Source organism: Myotis lucifugus, unplaced genomic scaffold, assembly GCF_000147115.1.
Source record: "Myotis lucifugus unplaced genomic scaffold, Myoluc2.0 scaffold_4598, whole genome shotgun sequence".
In the NCBI taxonomy this organism is placed as follows: domain Eukaryota; kingdom Metazoa; phylum Chordata; class Mammalia; order Chiroptera; family Vespertilionidae; genus Myotis; species Myotis lucifugus.
Window position 1 is genome coordinate 6,131 of NW_005875646.1, and position 5,495 is coordinate 11,625.

Sequence of the window (5,495 nt, forward strand, 5' to 3'; positions counted from 1 at the left end):
ACCCTGTGACCCAGCCGCTTTAGCCGTTAAAGAAACAGAGGCCCAGGAGTCTCCAGGTTCTGAGGTGGGTGCAGGATTACTGGAGACCAAGCCCTGGCCCCCACCCCAGGAAATCTCTCACCTCACTTGCTGCAGTGCCGTTCATGCCACCAAAGGTGGTAATATCACTATGCTGGCATTGCCAGCCTAAGGCAGCACCCACTTAGAGGAATTCAGGGGGTGCTCAAGAGTGTGTGTGTGTGTGCACGTGTGTGTGTGTGTGTGTGTGTGTGTTCATTATGCCAGTGATGCAGCTCTGACGTAAAGCATATTTTTAAAATCCTCCTCTGAGGACAGACGCTCAGGAGCCAGGACTCGGACGAGAGCATCCTGAAGGGCACTGTCACCTGGAAGCAGAGGGCTAGTGGATCTTTCTCTCCGCCACCCCAGGAATTAGAATGTGAGGTCTCTTTCGCTGAGAGATTTATCTTTTGCGTTTTGGAACTGAGCCTTCCCAGGGTTGGGAGAGTTTCCCGCTGTCTGCTCAGCTCAGCAAGCCGAGAAGCTGGCGAGGTAGCCGGCAGCCTGGATTCATTCTCTGTCTTGGAAAAGTGCTTCACTGCTTCGAGAAACCGTGCCATCACTCCTGGCCACATTGTAGAATTGTTCTTATTTTTGTATTTAAATGCCAGAAAAGTTGGGTCTGTGTCCAAGAAGGCTTCTGATTTCCGAGGCTGGCAAGGGCATAAAATGACATTTGGCAGAATTCCAAATCCAGACGAGATTTTCCCAAGCACCTACTATGTTCAGGACACCCTGCAGGGACGTCCTGGAGAAGCGGAAGTTCTGGCTTACCCCTCGCAACTCTGAGAGAAAGCGATGGCTGAAAAAGAAAGATGAGCACCTTGAGACTCCCTGTGGAAATGATTGAGGTTCGCCACAACGTTTGTCACGTTTGGCCTTTTCCGTTAAAATCTGGTGTGTTCATGTGCTGTCCAGCGTCCACCGCAGGTCAGATGGAGCTTAGGAAGACAAGGGTAACTGTTCTCTTTGTCCTTGCAGGATGTTTTGTCTGTCCTCTCTGTCTTTCAGTCTGCTGTTTGATTTCTGTAATTCTTGTCTGCAAAGTCACTGGGACGGATAGGCTCCCTCTCCCCCATCAGCTTGGTTTGGGGTAACGTGCAGTTTTGACAATGTTTTATGCCGAAGGTGATGGAGGTGATTTTCAAAGCTTACGGTTGTATATAATATAGAAACCGATGCCCATGGCAGGGTTTCTCTTTGTGCCTTTTCTTCTGCTGTCTGATTATTCTTTGTAAGTATTAATGTGTACATTTCAAATATACTGAAGATGCAAATATGCTTTTTTAAGAGCCCAGGAATAGAAGAACTTCTTTAAATTTTTTTTAAATTTAATTAACTATGCTTTAGAAAATCCATTGCATAAAGAAATGTGGAGAGTGGCTTTAGGCAAGGTGAAGGAAAGGTTTTTCAAAAGAAAAAGCCAGAAGTATCAAAGGCAGCCGCCTGACAAGGTCATTGGATGGGGAATCTGAGGCAGCTTTTCTCTCAGGAGGGTTTGGGAAGAATGCTCTTACTGAGTTAAAAACTGGCAGATATTGGAGTGGGAGCAGGGAGCAGATCTGGGCCCATGAGCTGTGCGCTCAGAGGCTGCTTCTGTGGACATCTGGCTGCCACTGCTCCTTCGGGCGCCTAAGCCAGGTCACCTCCGCGCAGCTGGAGTGAGACAGGGCACTGTTTGCATTTCACAGATCCGTGTACAGCTCATGAATGGGGAGGACTTGTGGTGGAGTTATGTTTTCTTCATAATTGACGACATTTTCATTTCTTCCTTCTTTTCTTTATTTTTTTGATCTATAGGAGCCAAGTAATAAACGGGTCAAACCCCTTTCCAGAGTCACATCACTAGCAAACCTCATCCCGCCCGTGAAGGCTACACCGCTAAAGCGCTTCAGCCAGACCCTGCAGGTAAGAAGGGCACAGTGGGCTCCTGTTTGCAGAAAGCCATGTGCGGGAAGGGCATTGCTGTTTTACCGAGAATCTGCCCTGGTTTCAGACTGACCTGAATCAAGGTTTATTTCAACAGAAGGGAGCAAGGCAGTGGACCGAAAGGAAGAAAGAGGTATTTCAACTTGTAAACTGGGGTGAGGCGGTGTCCTTTGAGAGGGGTAACTTGAAGAGTCATCTCTGTCCAGTCTTTTCTCACAATTGTATTTCCGAGTTGTGTGCCCTGTCCAGACGCCCTCTGACAGGTTTCATTCTAACGTGTCTCCAGGCTTCTAAGGATGTGAGTCCGAAGGCAAGAGAGCCTCGTGGTGTAGGTCGGGATCTGCAAATTATAGCCCATGGGAAAAGATTCAGCCCACCTTCTGTCTTCTTACGGCCCACGAGCTAGGAATGTTTTTTACTTTTTTGAATGGCTGGGGGGAAATTAAAAGAGGAATTATATTCCCCCACACGTGAAAATGATATGAAATTCTAATTTCAGTGTCCGTGAATAAAGTTGTGTTGGGACACAGGTATGCCCAATGTTTATGTCCTGCTTTTGTCTACGGCTGCTTTTGTACTTTAGTGGCAGAGTCTAGTGGTTGTGACAGAGACCATATTGCCCACAAGGTCAAAAGTATTTGCTATCTGGTCCTTTGTAGGAAATGTTTGCTGACCCCTGGCTTAGAACAGGGGCCCCGGAAATGAAGTGTCTCAGCTCTGTCACTCAGGTACTTTGTCACCTTGGGCAGATGACATGACATCTCTAGGTCTTGCTTTTATTCCTAATGGATAAACTGGAGTTGATGCCACCAGCTCCTTTATAGAATTGTCGTAAATATTTACAAGATAGTACATTTTTTAAAAATATTTTTTATTGATTTTTTACAGAGAGGAAGGGAGAGGGATAGAGAGTTAGAAACATCGATGAGAGAGAAACATCGATCAGCCGCCTCCTGCACACCCCCTACTGGGGATGTGCCTGCAACCAAGGTACATGCCCTTGACCAGAATTGAACCTGGGACCCTTCAGTCTGCAGGCTGACGCTCTATCCACTGAGCCAAACCGGCTAGGGCAAGATTGTGCATTTAAAGGGCTTGGTATAGTGCAGTGATGGCGAACCTTTTGAGCTCAGCGTGTCAGCATTTTGAAAAAACCTAACTTAACTCTGGTGCTGTGTCACATATAGAAATTTTTTGATATTTGCAACCATAGTAAAACAAAGACTTATATTTTTGATATTTATTTTATATATTTAAATGCCATTTAACAAAGAAAAATCAACCAAAAAAAATGAGTTTGCGTGTCACCTCTGACACGCGTGTCATAGGTTCGCCATCGCTGGTATAGTGCCTTGATCCTTAGTTAGCAATCACTAATTTACTAATTAGTTAGCCAGGAAGTAAATATTATCTACTGTAATAATTCTTTGGTTAACAAGTGGTGGTAGTTGTTCTTGTTCTTAAACTCCTGATAAAGTTTATCTTTTAAAGTGAAAACAGATTTGTCCAGGCCTCCAACCCAATTTGATCATCATAAACGTCCTCTTGTAGACTGACGCCCGCAAAAGTCACGCCATGAGAAGACTCATCTTGTTTAGCGGAGAAGTAGACTTGAGTCTGCCTTTTCTCACTTGTCGGGAACACTTTTCTTTGTAGTATTTTTTTCTTGACTTTGTGAGTCATTAGGAAAATTGTGGACTGGAACCCAAGGCTTGTCCCATGCTTTGATAATCTATAACTTGAGAACGATTTGAGTCTCTCTCATCCACTCCTGTTGTTGCTTCCACACCATTCAGCCAATGTGCTATGACACCGAGTAGCCCAAGCTGTTCTCGCCACTTCCCTAGAGATGCCGTCCCTCTCTGGTGCTTCTCCCCTGACGGGCCCATTCCTCTGTTAACTCTGCTCACAGTGTCTTCTGAATGAATACCTCAGCACATAATTACCTATAGGTTTGGCTCTGGTTCTGTTGGTGCTGGGGCCTCTGGGTACCCCAGGTCCCCTTTGTGGGAGAACAGAGGAGGAAAAAAGAAGGTTGTCTGGAGGAGGCAGATGAAGGGCTTTGAAGCTAGTGGAGAAAAATGTGTTTACCTTCTCTCCCCCGTGACCAGCCCCTCAGCCCTCTGGCCAAGTTCATGGCAGGCTTCCTCTGGAAGATTCATCACTGCCCTAGTCCTGCACATCTGGTCTTTTGCTGAGTTCTGCTTTTTGGAAATTCTTTTGCTTGTCTACTGCTATTTCACCCTTTCCTTTCCATCCCAGCGACTGTGGCTCAAGTTCATTCACTCTATAGTTATTCCCCCCCTTGATTATGAGGACCCCCCCGCCATGTTGCCAGCATCTCTTCCCATTGTCTCTCCTAGGACAGTCCACCCTCTGCCCAAGGAAGGACCTCACTCATTCCCTCGTCATGCACCAGGCCCTACTTCCTGAGCTCATGTTGCTTACATTCTAGATAGAGTTGCTTTCTGACAACTTCATGGCCTACATCTGGCCCCCAAGTTGTGTTTTGTTTGGCCGCACAGTGTTTTGAGCTAACAATTAAAAATCAAAACAATCTATGTAAGGACCTGGCCTTCTGACTCCTCTTGAGGAAGTGGAAGACTTGGTGTGCTGGGCCTCTGTTTCCACATGGCAGTAAGGAGCTGTGCCTGAGTAGCCAGCCAGCGGTAATCTGCAAATGTCCCCATTGTCATACCCCATTGTCATACCTTCAGAATCTTTTCTTTGGCTTCCCAGGCAACCTTTATTTCTTTTCTCCTGTTTCTGCTCTATGCAGAACCTACGCATGGAACGCTGCAGGAAATATTTGATCGCCTTGACAATTTGCATTGACCTAGAGAACTGGGGCAGAAAGAAATCAAGCCATGTCTGAAATGCAACAGACGAGGCCAAGCAAGGATGAGAAAGCCAGACCCCAGGGAGGAATCTGACATGTGGAGATTAGTTTCTAAAACCTCAAATATTTTTTGTAGCAAAATCATTTTTATTTGCTTTTTTAAAATATCCTGGTGAGTAGCTACCTCCAGGCTCCATTTATGGACAGAAACAACCCAGCAGAGTTATGCATAATAGTCATGCACATAGGCACAGAGAGAACTTGAGCAATGTGCTTATGCTGTGAGTGTGTCCTTGAGGGGTCAGCAAATGGAAATAGGCTCCTGCGGTCGTATGCAGAGTGAGACAGCCATGTTTGCAGGGGGGGTCTGTGAAGCACAACCAGATATTTCCAGCAGTCACCTTGGTGCATGCAGTGCAAGTTCTGCAAAATTATTTCCACTCCTAGCATCTCAATAACCTCATGTCATCATTGCTTCCCGCACCAGCTAGAATGGGAAAGGATGCTGATGTAGCCTGAGGAGCGGGGAGGAGGAGGGGGAAGGGGAAGTCCCAAAGGGGGCACTCAGTGGCCCAACCTCATATCCTTCCTCATTTTGCCTACTGTGGCCTTGATGCCCATTCTAAAAGGAGAGGAACAGAGAACAAGGAGTGTAGGGGCTGCCTCT

At 46.4% G+C, this 5,495-nt stretch overlaps 1 long non-coding RNA gene across 1 annotated transcript; it reads left to right on the plus strand.

Moving 5' to 3' along the window:
* Positions 1-892: 892 nt before the first annotated feature.
* Positions 893-2,542, plus strand: LOC102431263. Its single transcript, XR_001346892.2, has 3 exons — positions 893-1,016; positions 1,861-1,968; positions 2,087-2,542. It is a non-coding gene; the product is annotated as an uncharacterized LOC102431263 (long non-coding RNA).
* The last annotated feature ends 2,953 nt before the right edge of the window (positions 2,543-5,495 follow it).